The 17,957-nt window shown below is 36.2% G+C and overlaps 1 protein-coding gene across 7 annotated transcripts in view; it reads left to right on the top strand.

The window, feature by feature from the left end:
• The window catches only part of CADM2 (cell adhesion molecule 2), a gene marked incomplete at both ends in the record, with an annotated part of 927,734 nt that overhangs the window by 882,358 nt on the left and 27,419 nt on the right, over positions 1-17,957 (top strand). The gene's annotated exons all lie outside the window — the stretch shown is intronic.

The following is a 17,957-nucleotide window of genomic DNA, read 5'->3' on the forward strand; positions in this document are numbered from 1 at the left end:
AGAGGCAGATAATCTGTTATAGGACCGTAATGATCTAATGGCATTTTAGGCAACAAGCAGACCTCATATTTGTTATACCTATTTAGTAGTAGATCATCTTAGTCAACACCTGTGAATTATAATGCATTGTTTTTATGTAAGTAACAGTTAGTATTCTCAAATTTATTTTGTGTCTTTGAAATAAGCATTGACCTCAACACTTCAAGAAAGCACAGAAATGAATGGTGATTTCCAACTGAGAGACCTAAAGATTCACGAGAGGATGGGAGAATTATCCTGCATTGGTAATATAATCTACTATAGCTTGAAGGTGATTTCGATTCTGCAAACCCGTCCTAAAAATGCACTATGGGAGTGACATGACGCTATTCAGGATAAAATAAAAATATCACTTCTAATACTTATCAAATGCCAACAGTTCTATTCAGAGTTGTCCCTGCTACTCTCTTTGATTATAAATCAGGGATAGACATTAGCTGTGTTGAAATAGAAGCAGTTTACAAAAACTAAGGCAGCTTATTCACATTCTGTTAATGAAGGTCATTACTGCAATGAAAACCCAAGTACCATTTCCGAATTTCTTTTGTCCCTATTTCCTTAAATGTCTGTGTCTTTATTTAACATGTGTAGCGATGACTCTAGCTAAGAACCTGTTGTGACGTCATGCTGGGTGACAGGAAATACACACCTTGGCCTTCACTGTAATATCTATATGCTGTATGACACTGACACAGTTCTGGGGCCTTTTAAATTACATGAACTATATATGTCCCCAAACACTGTGGATTATAATAAAGTTGTAGAGGAATTAATGTTCTCCTCAAACTAAGGTCATAACTATCAAACAGGTACAATTTTGCTGGAAATATATGAAACGTAACCTAGTTTATCGTGTCCTACTCTTTCTATATTTCCTGTACCTAGTCATTGCTGCTTATCTCTCAGAGCTTCAAAAGTGGGAGGAGATGCTCGTCACCATCCCTTCATCATCATCTCGGGTTTGCCCTTTGCACTTGCTAAAAGAAAGAGTTCCACAGTCTTATCCCTTCTTTTTAAAGCACGTTACTGAAGAAAATGCTTCTTTAATTTCTGAGTGTATCCTTGCCAGCTTGTTCTTATTTTGGCATCTCACTCTCCAAGTTTTCCGTAGCTGACACTTTAGTAACTCATCACAGACCTCCACCTGTTGAACTCCTAGCCTCTTCCTAGACCTGCAGGCCACAGAGCAGAACACAAGAATATTTACAGTGCTACCATAGTTTTGCAAAGACATAGGAATAGTTACAAACAAAAATCCCAGCCACACTAGAGAAAAAAATGCCATTAAAAAGAAAAGATAGGTTCTTTTTTATTTAGTTCACTCTAAATCATTGTAGGGACAAACTGTCTCAGTGTCTGGCTACTGTTAATTAGATCAGCACAGTCATGGGAACTTTGGTTTTCCTTTTAAGTGTTGCCAACAGCTGCAAAACATCCATTTCCTCATAATTGATTCTCACTTTATTTGCAATGTTCCATGAGGCATAGCCCACTGAAATGACTCATCATGTTTATGGGAACAACGTAAGAATAAAGGTTATGTTTGAGTGGTTTTACCATATTAAATTTAGACTAAAATACATAGTTTCTTGGAAGTTATTTTAAGCCAGCTTTTAAATATACAAATTTAATTAGATTTCATTTTTAAAATCAGTTTCCTTTATGAGAAGTAGTCAGTTCCAAAATTCTTAAAAGGAGGGCCTACTTAAGGTAATGTCTGGTCTAGAGCTTATGAATAAACAAATAAATTAAAGTCTACCTTCATTCTCTAAAGCATTTCATAGAAGGGTAGTTCTGAGATCTGAAGTCTGTGTCTTTACCTTTTAAAAAGTGGCATGTCTCTGATATAACAGTTGTTTAGATTTTATGTGGAATCTGAGCTGAGGTTGCATCCTGGTCAGTCAGTGAATTTTCTTATCCACTAAGAAATTGCTGTAACTCCTTAACTGCAACTTTCAAACAGAAGGAATTTCTCTCACAGAAACATTGTGTGGTTATGAAATTTGAATCTCTGCATTAAACTTTTTAAGATAAGGTTTCTATTGTCTCTAATTTTCACAATGGAATAATATTTTTGGACTGGCTTTTATAAATTAATGCTCAGATGTAAACTACAGAATTACAGGTAAAAAGTAAAGGGATCCTAAGCTTGTTCTTATCCATAACCCTCATGAAATGTCAGATACTAACATATAGAAGAAAATCTATACTAGAAATATTTGAGCTGTCAGTATTATAATCAGTATACAATCTAGTCATCTATTTTAAATGTTTTCTTGTGTTTACCAACTGATGAATAAAAATTGCCCAGATATTGTTACAAAATTATATCAAAGACTATGAGAAAAAAAAATCTCCACAGTGTATCATCAAACTAAGGGTTTTAAGTTCTTTCTCGAATGTTCCTTTCTTTAGATTCCCTTTCTTTTAGAGAATATCTTCAGTTTGGAACTGTTAAAATAAGATTTACAAATCAAACACTTATTTTGTTCTTGTCTCTTTTTTTGGCTTAAACTCTGATTTCAAATATGTAGTTTAAAGATATGTATTTTAAATGCTGCACACAACATTGCTTTTTAAATATCTATAATGACTTTGAAGTAAACATCTCCTTTGGTTTTAAATTTTAGTGAATGAACTAGTTATATAATTTTATAACTCTTCAGTTATCACACCTGCAAAATAATCTTTCTGAAATAATTATACTTAGTTTACTGCGGATCAGCATATTTAAAGCGCGTCCACATCCTAACACAATGTCCAGTATGTTCACAGTGTTCTATTTTATAGCATGGTTTCCGCATGCAGAAATGAAGAATTGAGTAATGACATATCTACAAGTGCATCTGGACTAGATAGAAATGGACAATGGATTGCTTATGGTGACAGCCAGAACAAAGGTCATAGTAAACCCTTCATGCTAGAGTTTAACGATAGCACCACGCAGTTGTAGCTGAGGGAAGTACAGCCAGTAAGTAGCTGTTAGATAATTTCTGGGATATACCATAAACACCCTGCTAAAGAGACACTTTGCAGCCACAGAGAACTACTGGGTGATTTGAACGGAACAGTGTCTTGAGAATGGGATCTTCTAAAATATTACAATTATAGTGGGCCTTTGAATGAAAGACAATAAAGACACTCTTGAGCATCTCCTAATTTAATTAGTAGATATTCAAGTCAAAGATGACAAGACGCTGTGTGAGATTGGGAAATTACAGAGAAATGGAAAAGCTGGGAGTGTGTCAGAAGGATGTGTGCACTACCTTCTGTGGAAAGCAAAGGGAAGCGAATAGATTTGTTTTTTTTTTAAACGACTTTATTTTGCAAAACAAAGATAAATGTAAAAATTTTAAATATTTTTTGCTTAAAATTATACATTTTTGTCAGTACTGTTTTTTCAGACATTAAAATAAATTTTACATAAAACCATGTGAATATGTTTTTTAGTCAGTACTTGATTTTTTTCAAGGGCTTGACAGTATGCATTGAAAACGTACTAGTTGCAATAAGCGTAATGTACATGCAAAACAAAACGCAACATGGAAATAGTCAAAGTCTTCTTGTTTTGTGAATATATATATATTTTTTGTTTTCTTTATTTCTTGGACTTCATACAGTCTGTGAGTTGTTTCTGGGGGAGTGCTAGCCTCTGGGGTTAGCATCCCACTATCAGTGACTGCATATTATGTCTGTTCTTTTGTGACTGGGTTATCTCACTCAGGATGATCTTCTCTAGATGCAGCCATTTTCTTAAGAATTTGGTTAAGTCATTGTTTCTGGTGGCTGAGTAGTATTCCATTGTGTATATGTACCACAATTTTTGTATCCATTCGTCTTCTGAAGGACATCTGGGTTCCTTCCAGCTTCTGGCTATTATAAATAGAGCCGCTATAAAAATTGTGGTGCATATATCTCTGTTGTGTATTAAAGTGTCTCTGGGGTATATGCCCAGAAGTGGAATAGCTGGGTCTTCAGGTAGTACTATATCCAATATTCTGAGGTATCGCCAGACAGATTTCCAGAGTGGTTGTATTAGCTTGCAATCCCACCAACAGTGGAGAAGTGTTCCTATTTCTCCGCAGCCTCGACAGCATCTGCTGTCATCTGAGTTTTGGATCTTGGCCAATCTGACTGGTGTAAGGTGGAATCTTAGGGTTGTTTTGATTTGCATTTCCCTGATGGCTAAGGATGTCGAGCACTTCCTCAGATGTTTTTCGGCCATTCGGTGTTCCTCAACTGAAAATAATTTGTTTAGCTCTGTACCCCATTTTTTAATAGGGTTATTTGATTCTCTGGTGTCTAGCTTTTTGAGTTCCTTGTACACCTTGGATATTAGGCCTCTATCTGATGTGGTGTTGGTAAAGATCTTTTCCCATTCTGTTGGTTGCCATTTTGTTTTCTTGACGATGTGCTTAGCCTTACAGAAACTTTGCAATCTCATCAAGTCCCATTTGTTAATCTTTGACCTTAGAGCTTGAGCCATTGGTGTTTTGTTCAGGAAATTTTCTCCTGTGCCTATGTGTTCTAAGGTTTTCCCTACTTTCTCATCTAATAGTTCCAGTGTATCTGGTTTAATGTGGAGATCTTTAATCCACTTACACTTGAGCTTTGTACAAGGAGATAAGAACGGGTCTATTTTCATTCTTTTGCATGTTGAGTGCCAGTTGGACCAGCACCATTTGTTGAATAGGCTGTCCTTTTTCCATTGAATGTTTACTGCTCCTTTGTCAAAAATCAGGTGACCATATACATGAGGGCTCATTTCTGGATCTTGTATTCTATTCCATTGATCCACTTGCCTATTTCTGTACCAGTACCATGCAGTTTTCAGCACAATTGCCTTGTAATATAGCTTGAGGTCAGGGATAGTGATTCCCGCAGATGTTTTTTTGTTGTTGAGGATGGATTTCGCTATTCTAGGTCTTTTGTTATTCCATATGAAATTGCACATTGATCTTTGCAATTCCATGAAGAATTGGGTTGGAATTTTGATGGGGATTGCATTGAATCTGTAGATTGCTTTTGGTAGGATGGCCATTTTTAAGATGTTGATCTTTCCAATCCATGAGCATGGGAGATCTTTCCATTTTCTGAGATCCTCCTCAATTTCTTTCTTTAGAGGTTTGAAGTTCTTGTCATACAGGTCCTTCACTTTTTTAGTTAGAGTCACACCAAGGTATTTCATAGTTTTTGTAACTATTGTGAAGGGTACCTTTTCCCTAATTTCTTTCTCCACATGTTTGTCCTTTGAGTATAGGAAGGCTACTGATTTGTTTGAGTTAATTTTGTATCCGGCCACTTTGCTGAACTTGTTTATCAGCTGTAGGAGTTCTCTGGTGGAATTTTTGGGGTCACTCAAATACACTATCATGTCATCGGCAAAGAGTGATGTTTTTATCTCTTCCTTTCCGATTTGTATCCCCTTGATCTCCTTTTGCTGTCTAATTGCTCCAGCCAGGACTTCCAGTACTATGTTGAATAGGTAGGGAGAGAGTGGGCAGCCTTGTCGAGTCCCTGATTTCAGTGGGATTGCTTCAAGTTTCTCGCCATTAAGTTTGATGTTGGCTGTTGGTTTGCTGTATATTGCTTTTATTATGTTTAAATATGGGCCTTGGATTCCTGTTCTTTCCAGGACTTTTAACATGAAGGGGTGTTGGATTTTGTCGAATGCTTTCTCAGCGTCTAGTGAGATGACGATGTGATTTTGGTTTTTAAGTTTGTTTATATGGTGGATTACATTGATGGATTTCCTTATGTTAAACCATCCCTGCATCCCAGGGATGAAGCCTACTTGGTCATGATGAATGATGGTTTTGATTTGTTCTTGGATTCGGTTTGCAAGGATTTTGTTGAGTATTTTTGCATCAATGTTCATAAGTGAGATTGGTCATAAGTTCTTTTTCCTTGTAGGGTCTTTGTGTGGCTTAGGTACGAGGGTTATTGTAGCCTCAAAAAATGAGTTGGGTAATATTCCATCTGATTCTATCTTTTGGAGTAGTTTGGCGAATATTGGTGTTATATCCCCAATAAATGTCTGATAAAATTCTGCACTGAACCCGTCTGGACCTGGGCTTTTTTTGGTTGGGAGGCTTTTGATGACTTCTTCTATTTCTTTAGGTGTTATAGGGTTATTTAGATGGTTAACTTGGTCCTGGTTAAACTTTGGGACCTTGTATCTGTCTAGGAATTTGTCCATTTCCTCCAGATTTTCCAATTTTGTGGAGTATAAGTTTTTGTATTAGGATCTGATTATTTCTTGAATTTCCTTAGTTTCAGTTGTTATGTCACCACTTTCCTTTCTGATTTTGTTAATTTGGATACTCTCTCTTTGCCCTTTAGTTAGTCTGGCTAGGGGTTTATCAATTTTGTTGATTTTCTCAAAGAACCAACTCTTTGTTTTGTTGATTTTTTCAATGGTTTTTTTTTTTTTTTTTGTTTCTATTTGGTCTATTTCTGCCCTAATTTTGATTATTTCTTGCCGTCTACTCTTTTTGGGTATATCTGCTTCCTTTTGTTCTAGGGCTTTTAGCTGTGCTGTCAGGTTGCTGATGTGAGCTCTCTCCAGTTTCTTCTTGGAAGCACTTAGGGCAATGAGTTTTCCTCTCAATACTGCTTTCATTGCATCCCATAGGTTTGGGTATGTTGTGCTATCATTTTCGTTGAATTCTAAAAAGTCCTTAATTTCTTTCTTTATTTCTTCTTTGACCCTGCTATCTTTTAACAGAGCGTTGTTTAGTTTCCATGTGTATGTGGGCATTTTGTTGTCTTTGTTGTTGTTAAAGACCAGCCGTAGACCATGGTGATCTGAAAGGATGCATGCGAGTATTTCTATCTTCTTATATTGATGAAGGCTCGTTCTGTGTCCAATTATGTGGTCAATTTTCGAGAAGGTGCCATGGCGTGGTGAGAAGAAGGTGTATTCATTTACTTTAGGATAGTATGTTCTGTATATATCTATTAATTCTAGTTGGTTCAAAGTTTCTGCTAGTTTTGCAGTGTCCTTGTTCAGTTTCTGTTTCCCTGATCTGTCCATTGGTGAGAGTGGGGTGTTAAAGTCTCCCACTATTATTGTGTGGGGTGAAATGTATTTTTTGAGCTTTAGTAGAGTTTCTTTTATGAATGTGGGTGATTTTTTATTTGGAGCATATATGTTAAGGATTGAGAGTTCCTCCTGACAGATTTCCCCGTTAATGAGTAAAAAGTGTCCTTCTTTATCTTTTTTGATAACTTTTGGTTGGAAATTTACTTTATTCGATATTAGAATAGCCACTCCAGCTTGCTTCTTGGAGCTGTTTGCTTGGAAGTTTTTTTCTCACCCTTTTACTCTGAGATAGTGTCTGTCTCTGTCTCTGAGATGAGTTTCCTGTATGCAGCAAAAGGCTGGATTTTGTTTATGTATCCAGTCTGATAGTCTATGTCTCTTTATTGGGGAGTTGAGACCATTTATGTTAATAGATATCAAAGAATAATTGTTTCTGTTTCCTGCCATTTTTGCTTTTTTGGGTTGAGTTGTGTCTGTGTTTTTTTCTTCTTTTAGTTTTCTTGTTTAGGAGTTTTCTTGTTTTTACTAGGCTGTATTTTCCCTCCTTGTATTGGGTTTTCCACCTACAATTCGTTGTAGTGCTGGGTTTGTGGTCATATATTGTGTGAATTTTGATTTGTCTTGAAATATCTTTGTCTCTCCATCGATGGTGATTGATAGTTTTGCTGGGTATAGCAGCTTGGGCTGGCACTTGTGCGCTCTTAAGGAGTGCATGATGTCTGTCCAGGCTCTTCTAGCTTTCATAGTCTCTGTTGAGAAATCGGGTGTGAGTCTGATTGGTCTGCCTTTATATGTTACCTGACTTTTTCCCTTACTGCTTTTAGTATTCTTTCTTTACTTTGGGCACTTGATGTTTTTACTATTATGTGTCGGGAGGTGTTTCTTTTCTGGTCCAACCTATTTGAGTTCTGAAGGCTTCTTTTATGATCGTGGTCATCTCATTCTTGAGGGTAGGGAAGTTTTCTTCTATGATTTTGTTGAAGATATTTACTGTGCCTCTTAGTTGATATTCTTCTCCCTCTTCTATTCCTATTATCCTTAGGTTCGGTCTTCTCATTGTGTCTTGTATTTCCTGGACATTTTGGGTTAGGAGCTATTTGTTTTTTGCATCTTCTCTGGCTATTTTGTCTATGTTTGCAATGTTGTCTTCTGCCCCCGAGATTCTCTCCTCGATCTCTTGTAATCTGTTGGAAATGCTTGCTTCTGTGACTCCTGATTTCTTTTTTTGGTGTTCTGACTCTAGGGTTATCTCTTTTAGCTCTTTCTTTATTGTGTCAATTTCTGTTTTAATTTCCCTCTTCCATTCCTTTATTTCTTTGGTTCTGTTTTCGTCTCGTTCTTTGAGTTCTTTGAGTGTTTTTCTTGTTTCTTCTTTAAAAGCTTCTGAATCTTTTTGCTTTTCCTCCCTTTTTTGTTTAAGTAACTCTATCAGCGTCTTGAGGCATGATTTCAGGTCTGTGTCTTCTTTCTCTGGAGTGTTTGGAATTCCGATGTTTGCTACTATCGAAGAGCTGGGTTCTGGTGTTGCTAGATTAACTTGGTTTCCTTGAGATATACTCTTTCTCTTTTCTCTTGCCATTTTGTTGTCAGTGATATGTTCTTGCCTTTCCCTTGTATCTGGTCTGTGTTTCTGGTAAACTTTCCGTGTGCACTCCGCAGAGATCTCTCTACTCCCCGGCAGCCCAGGTTCCGGGTGGCAGCTGGGCAAGGCTCCGCTCTGCGTACTGAAGTCGCCTCCGGGTGGGAACAGACGTTTCTAAGATCTGTTCCTGGTCACAGATGCTCAGCCTCTCCGAGCCACCTTTCCGGCTTCCAATTGTAGCCATGTCTCAATTTCAGAGCTTCCCTGAAGTCCCCACACAGCACCCAACAGAGGGATCAGAGCAGGACAGAGAGAGCAGGATAAAAACCCTACCAGCAAAAAAAAAAAAAAAAAGAAAAAAAAAAGAAAGTAGATTTGGTTTTTAAAAAAAAGTTATAACGTTTGAGACAAGCGATGATGGGAGGATATGTGATACACAGAAATTTATTTTAGATAAAATATAACAATAGTAGCTTGTGTCTGAAAATTTTCATCTTATTTTCTGGGACTTGGTAAGAAGACTGCGAAGCATTCTTTGTATTAATTTCTGAGAGTTCATGGAGGGGTTAAAAAGATGAGTGAATTACATTTTTTCAGAATATAAATTTAAATTTTTGGCTACTGGATTGCAATCCTAATAACCACACTGTGCTGGGCATTTGAATTTCGGGGAAGATTTTGGAAGATGCCCAGACTTTATATTTTTAAGAATAGTACTGGGAATTGGGAGGGGTAATTTATTATGTGAGTCAGCAAGCTCAAATCCTCAGTGACAGGAATGAACACTAGGAAAATGGTCTGAAGTTCGACTCTCCAGGAAGAAGAATTATACGCTTCTGAAAGATCAAGTTTAAAAAAGCATACAAAAATCATTGCAACCAGCTGGTTTACTAATAAAGCTGCAGTGTTTTATTTGGCTAACTCCTGGACTCCTTTGAAACCATGATTTTACTGTAATTACTGAAGATGAAAGTAACATTTAGCTCATACTATAATTAGCTGAAACCTGATGACAACAATTAGCATGATGTTTTTGTCTGACTCTGAACATGTTTGTGGCCTCACAGCCAATGGGAAGAACAAAGCCATTGCTGGACTCTTAAAGTCATCAACCAAAATGACCCACTTGACTTTTGTCTCATTTCTGAATAAACCTCTGATGTTATTAAAAGACAGCTATAGCTCTGTGGCTTAGTGTGAGTTCTCTTTTGGGTTGTAATATTTATGATGTATTGAACTGTTTTGATAAATGCTTTCTTTTTCTTGTCATGAATGTATCTGTTTCTATAATGTGATATGGTCCCTCCCTTCGATGACAGCAACAGAAAGCTTAGTTGGTTTCCTCAGATTCAGGCACTTTATAAGTAAACTGTGGATTCCGGTTTATTCTTTTATTAACAGTCAATTTGATTTTCATTTAACTTATCCTGATTACTGTTTTCTGTCCTTCCATTCCCTCCAATTCCTCCCTGTCTTACCTCATATTCAGATCCCTATCTTTGATGTCTCTCAGAAAATAAACAGGCGTCTAGGAGCTAGTAATAAGATATGGTAGAACATAATACAATAGGACAAACAGAAATACAACCAATTAAGACAAAGCAGACAGAAGGAAATGAACCCAGGAAAAGCACAAGAGTTATTCACACAGACACCCACTTATTTGCACACTTAGGAATCACATACAAGCATAAAATTAGAACATGTCACATATATATATATATATATGAACTAATGTAAAATAATGTATAGTTGTATAACTGAATGCTAGCTTAGAATATACACACAAAGCAATACATTATTTTAATGTTATTATTAATTCCAAATTCATTTATTTTTACCTACCAAATTATATTAAAATATTAACTTGGAAGAATGTTTAAATAAATACATTGATCCTCTCAAAAATAAGTTTAGAATGTAAAAAGTAGGTGAAGATTAGTTTGGATAGGGTTAAAGCTTCTCAAAAAATGATTTAATAGTTTACAATTTATTTTAGGGTCAGTTGTTCTTATAGAGTTGACAATTTGGGGGTATGTGAGATGCAGTCTGAAACCATTATTTGATTATACTGTGGAAATCGTCACTACTGAGCTAAATAGCTAGCAGTTTTTGCTTGTTTATTTTACTTTTAGCAGACAGATTCGTGTAACTTGCCAAGTGTAGTCTTGAACTTGTGATGTTTCTCCTCACATCCACCATAGTTGGTGTTACAGGCATGTGCTACCCTGGCTGGTACTTTTATTAGCAGATTAATAATAACAAGAAAAAGAAAGAGATAGCAACAATGACATTCTTCGGAGGGTCGTGAATATTATGATGAGGAGACAGACGTGTCTTTGTGTCAAAGAGCTACACAGGAAGACTATAGTTATTTATTTTCTCAATGCCATTGCACTCTATAAAATGTTACATCGTTACTTAATCTACAAAATCAAACAGTCCTTGAATGTGATAATCTGGAGATTCAACAAGGCAGGACTGGATACTAGCCCCACTCTAAGCAGATGTTCACATTTTCCTGAGTTTAATCCTGTGAAGTTTCAAATATCACTGTCAATTAAAACTCACGTGGGGATCCACCCTATGCAGCCACCAAACCCAAGCACTATTTCTGATTCCAAGAAATGTTTACTGGCAGGAACCAGATATGGATGCTTGGTCAGAGGCTCTACCAGAGCCATACTAATCAAGAAGAGGGTGCTTGCAGCTAACCATCAGACTGAATACAGGGACCCAAATGAAGGAGCTAGAGAAAGGAGTGAAGGAACTGAAAGGGTCTGAAACCCCATAGGAAGAACAAAATTATCAACTAACAAAACCTACCATTGGCCCCAGAGACTAAAACACCAACCAATGAGTTCACATGGAGAGACCCATGGCTCCAGGTGCATATGCAGCAGAGGATAGCATTCTCTGGAATCAATGGGAGGAGAGGTTCTTGGTCCAGCAAAGGTACTTTATTCCAGCATAAGGGAACGCCAAAACAATTGTAGATTATTACTCGATGGACAAAAGGGAGATAGATTAATAATAATAGATATATAGAGATGGGAGTTCTCAGCTGACTCAAAGAATAGTTTAATGTATTCTTAATTAAAATTATATCCCCGATTTATATATAAATGATTGGTTACCCTTCTATTTACTTATGTTTTATTACAACCAAAATTTTAGATCAACAGTACAAACAACAATGCAATGAAATAGAGAACATATTAATCTACTACATTGCATTACTTCTTATGAGTTAGACCAGGAAAGTTATAATATTCTTTCAACCCAAATGAGAAACAGAGAACATATTAATCTACATTGCATTACTTCTCATGAATTAGACCAAGAAAGTTATAATATTCTTTCAACCCAAATGAGAAATTCAAGCCATATTTCTAAATTAACTTATATTTGCCAGATATAATTGTTGTCTCAGGGACTCACTGCTGAATAAGCTCACAGTTTGTAGGTCTTCCAGAATTCTGGCTGGCTGGCTCGCTCAACTCAGCGATTCTGTCCTAAACTCCTCTCTAATATGCCCAATTCAAACTGTCTCCTCTCAGCTTCTGAATGAGATGCTCTGCTTGTCTTCTAACTCTGGATATAAGTTCTAATCTTCCTGCCCCTTTCATTCTCTGGCTCATTCTGTCTTCACCTGTAACCTGTCTCTATAAAACTGTTCTTATAAAACTGCCGCACCGTCTCTGTCTCTGTCTCCATAGTCTCTGTCTCTGTCTGTCTCTGTCTCTCTCTTTCTCTCCCTCCTTCCCTCAAATCACCTCTCTTTCCTGTTCTCATGAGTTGGTTGTATCCTCTTCCTGATGCATTCTCTCAAGTCTTTCTCTGGTTTATTATTTTGTCTGTCAATTATTTAGACATGACATTCCAACATGGCTGCTGCCTTCTACAAACTAGCTTTACCTTCATTGTTTGGAATTCAAAGTATGTACTAAGAATGATGTATCTATATTTCAGCAAGAGGGATTAAAGGTGGGTCATTCCAACCTGATGACTTAGACCTAGAAGTTCCTTAATTGTGATCTTTTGCTAGAGCAACCATGTTGCTGGAATAAAATGCACTTATATTTTCTGAATAAAACTCACAGTGATTTGTCTGACCATTATCACATGTGTATGAAGATTTAAACAGCTGCTGGTCCAAAAGACATTAGTCTTATATCTAGAAGAGGCATTATACATTTAGAAAACCATGTTGTAAAATACAAAATAGACTTTCAGAGGATAAAGGGTTCTTTTTCTATGGTAACAAACTATTTCCAGAACAGTACCTAAAAAGAACACTTGAATGCAATTCAAGTTTATTCCTCATGTAACAACATACATTAACAGTTTTGAAAAAATTAAAGGAAAAAATATTTATATGTTTTTGTAATGAATGTATAAGGTGTAATTGCCTCAACAATCTACTTTGTAAATAAGAGACAAAATTTTATTATCAGATAATTCAAATGTGATTAAAAAGTTATATTATAACTGATTACTGCTTGAAACTACAATTTGAAATAAAATTCCTGTGCAACTTGGTGTAACAGTTACAACTTAGAATTTGACAGAAAACTAACAGAGGAATTAAAGCTATGTAAATATTTGATAAAACATTTGTGCTGAGCTACTTGCTTTCAAAGCAACAGACATAATTTTTTGCATCAAATTCCCTTAAAACCCACCCTGCCTTTCTCATTCTTTTCAGATTACTTTGTTTTCTTAAAATATTTTAAAATTAATTTTCTTTCTATTTAAAGATCACTCAGCATGAACATCTTTCTATACATTTGCCTTTACATCTTATTAGAATATTAATATGTACTTCACAATTCCAAGTTTCAATTCATTCATTATGTATTTATTCATAGACAATTTTACCTCATCTCGGTTGCTGTACACTTGTTCATGAAATCAGATGATGACAGGCTTCCAGGCCACCCCAGAAAGCCACTTCACTAATCAAATAAACTAAGTCACCTGCAGTGCTCCATGTTAGGATCCTTATAATAATTATATTTACCTTTCTCTACGGATGTGCAAACTTCCATTGAGTTAAATATAGACTAAGGCTTCTCCTAGAAGACAATAATATGTATTTCATTACCATTGTGTATTTATTATGTATATGCAGATCTGTTGCATACTACTGGTTTCATTTAAGTATATATTACATTGTGAGAAAATTCTCTCTATATCCCCTGCCCCACCCTTTTTATCTCTGTCTCCTATTAGTTCTCTTTCTTCCCTTAACTTCTAATTTAATGTAATGTATACTATTTATACATGGAATTAGGAATCTTGGAAAAGTCTAGAAACATAAATGAGTAAAAACATATAAATTTATCTTTCTGAGACAAATTAACTCAATGTGACTGTATTCAGATGTATACATTTTTACGGAGGAATTAAGAACTTGCCAGATACTGACTCTTCTATCCCCTTGGTCATCAAGTTTAATGTTATATCTTCTAGGGTTATGATGATTAGATCAATTATTGTTAGCCTCAAATTAACTTCTAATTTCTCCAGTTCTAAAATATATTCTGTAGGACTCAGTGCAAGATACTATTACAATATTCTGTAGACCAGTTGCTTACATTACAAGTACTTTATGACTATAAGAAATTAGTCTGCTGAAAACTCTCTTGTCTTACAGCAGATAACCTCTTCTCTCATGAAGAAGAAAAAAAACTTTGTTCTCTATTCTCCTGCTAATGTTGGTATTAATCTCATTTTGAGGCTTCAGTTATTGTTATCATAAAGTTGATTACCTACTAAAAACATTAATTAAGAACAGAGTAGCATTGTGGGTTAGAATTCTCAGACATAAATCAGGGTATGTATATGTGTAGGTTTAGTGTAGAATACATCCTCTGTTTGCTTGTTAAGCATCAACATATAAAAATAGCTAATTTTTTATTGTTTGCTAGATTTTACATGTCTGGCCAGATAATTCAGATCATCCATAAATGTATCTGTGGTTACCTTTCCAACTATAAGCAAGTCCTGAAGACCAGAAACTAATGACTGGATTTGTAGATTCTGAATATGATGACCTTTTTTATAGGTGATAAAAGGTAGGGGTCTGAGCCTATTTGGAAGAAGTACATAACAGAGAAAATATATCATAATCCACTTTCTTAACCCATATTTTATGTGTCCCAGATGTTATTGGCTAAATAGCTCGCTTCCCCCAATGTGTCCCTGGTCACAAAGTTTGACACATCTGAAACTAAGACAAAATAAATATTTTATCATTTAAAATTCCATTTATGGCTATTGTCCAAATGATACAAAGGTGTGACTTGCTTTAGGATTATTGTGCTAATTATATATGATTTTGTGCTTGTTAGTATTAGAATGACATAAATTTTGAAAATGTCTGGAGGTATTGGCTTAAGAAGCAAGAAATAAGCACAAACAACTCTGAACTCTGTGTCTTTAGGACTAGACAATTGTTTGGGCCATCAGGATGGTTTAAACAAAAATGTCATCATATAGGCTAGATACTTTCGGGTAAATTATGTGCATACCTTCCCTATATAGTGAGATTTTTGAGTTATATTTAATTTAAAAGTGAGGGACATATTTTTGTGGAGGAAATTGTAAAGCTCCTAACATTTTAACTCTGGCTTGCCTGTCATTGGTGCTATTAACCAGAATCACAGGGAGATTAAGAGAAAATAGTAGATATGAGATGTTGAATTAGTTAGGGTTTCATTGCTCTGAAGACACACCATGATGAAGACAACTCTTATAAGAGACAATGTTTAATTGGGGCTGGCTTACAGGTTCAAAGGTCCAGTCTATTATCATCAAAGCATGGTAGCATCTGAGAAGTCATGGTATTGGAGGAGCCAAGAGATCTACATCTTGTTCAGAATGCAGACAGGAGGAGGGTCACATTGCCTACTCATATAATGACACACTTTCTCCAAAAGAAGCCATACTTACTCCAACAAGGCCACACCTTCTAATAGTGTCACTCCCTGGACCACGCACATTCAAACCACCACAGTGCACTTCCTAGCACCTGTAGGCTTGTTAAAACACATAAATGTGTTGGGGCCACATCTATACATAACATAATGCAAAATACATATAGTCGAACTTCAAAAGTCCTATAGTGTATAACAATCTCAACAATGTTCAAAGTCTCCATAGAGATTTATTCAATACTTAACTGCAATGCCCTCTAAAATCAAAAAGCATTTCACATACCTCCTACATCAAAGGATATACATTACCATTCCAAAAGAGTCATAGTGGGAAAATACTAGACCAAAACAAGACCAAAAAATTAGTTTCACAAACTCGAGACCCATCATCTCCATATCTGATGTGATAACACTCTTCATATAAACAACTCCTTTCTTTTCTCTTTACTGTAACAAACTTCTTTCTCTTGTGCTGTTTCCATTCCATAGCTGCTTTTCTCAGCAGGTATCTCACAGAACTGACATCTCTAGCATCTTGGGGTATTCAAGGCAACTTCAATTTTTCACTGTGTTTTTCCAATGCCTGTAATCTGCACATGATCTTCTGGGCTCTTCCAAAGGGCTTAGGTCACCCACTTCTTCAGCTCTACCCTCTGTAGCACTGTAGGCACTGATTAACTCCACTCCACTGCTGCTATTATTCTTGGTAGCCATTCATAGCACTGGCATCTCCAATTTGTTGAAGCCTTATGCTGCAGCTAGGCTTCACCTAACTCCATCTCCTCTCACCCTGCCATTGCCTCCATGAAAGTGCTCCCTCGCCCAACCATTCTCTCCCACCTCAGTGCCCTGGCATTCCCCTACACTGGAAAAGGCTCTCTTATTGGTACCCATTCTCAACTTCTTTGCATGACCCCTTCAGGCCTTGGCTGTCAACTGCAACTGAGGCTGTACCTATACCAATGGCTGTTCCTAGCCTCTTACGGTGTCAATCCTCAGCTGTTCTCCATGACCCCTTAATGTTTACAAAATTAGTACCACATTACCAAGTCCAGCTGAAGTACAAGGTACAACCTTGACTATCTCTGAAATACAGCTTCTTTGTGCTCTCAGAAAACAATTCCAGAAGATTTCACCCTAGTGATGCTGGGCTCTTCTTAATCACTGCTAATTTCTTAGCTCCGGCCAATCAGCATCATTAATTTTCCCAGTAGTCTCCTTCTACTGTTGATTCTAAAGCCTGAACCACATGGCCAAACCTGCTGAGTTCTGTTGCTTACTGTAGGTGGAGTATGCCCCCTTGTTCTATTATATTATTACCAATTTTCTGTTTTCCAACTCCCTCTCTGTGTAAGTTTGGCTGTCCTAGAGCTTGCTTTGTAAATTCACCTTGATCTCAGAGATCAGCATAACTTTGTCTCCTGAATGCTGGGATTAAAGACATGTTTTATCATGCCTGTACCTAAGTTTTTCTCTTCGAAACTTGCTCTGTACCAGGCTGTCCTTAAGTTCAGAGATATGTTTCCCTCTATCTCCTGAGGTTAAAGGTGTACACTACCATGCCTAGACCTTTTCTTTCTTTTTTTTTTTACAACTTTATTTTTTAAAAAATAAGGATACATATACAGATTTTAAAGGCATTTTGGCATAACACTATATGATTATATTTTTGTCAGTACTTAACTCTTTTAGTGGTTTGATAACATGCATTGAAATCCCACTAGTTCCCATAAGCATGAAGTACATGTAGGACAGAATGTAACATGGAAACAGATTTCTTGTTGAGTATAGATTAAGCATAATGATCTGTGAATACCAAAAATTACCACAATGCTATTATCTTAGCTCTTGAATTATTTATTTTTCTCATGGCCACTATTTCTTAACATCTAAATAAAAGCTTCTGTCTTTTAGCCTCAGATTGTGCCACCCTTACCCAGATTATAGTTCATTTCAGATTAAAAGACAAATGAAAACAATAATCAAGTCACCTGTACAACTGCAAAAGCATAAACAATAAGCACAGTAGGGTAGGAACTTACATCAGTGTCACTTTAATCTGTTTATCTTCTTGAACATAGGATTCTGCTCCATTCTACTTCTTGGTGCCCATTTATTATTTGAATCATACATTTTGTCCTTTTCCTTTCTGAGTTTGCTATTCTTCTTCAAAACATTTTTCACGAGAGAAAGTAAGAATACAAAGTCTGGGCTGAACTTTTCTGAGACTTCATTTGTCAGTGCAATTAATTGAAATCTCTTTACCTTAGCTTCAGGTGGACTTTTTAGAAAGGTCAAAAAGGGATTTTTGGTGAAAATGGGGTCATTTTGACCAAAATATTATAAGAAC

Source organism: Micromys minutus (assembly GCF_963924665.1).
Source record: "Micromys minutus genome assembly, chromosome: 7".
NCBI classification, from domain to species: Eukaryota; Metazoa; Chordata; class Mammalia; order Rodentia; family Muridae; genus Micromys; species Micromys minutus.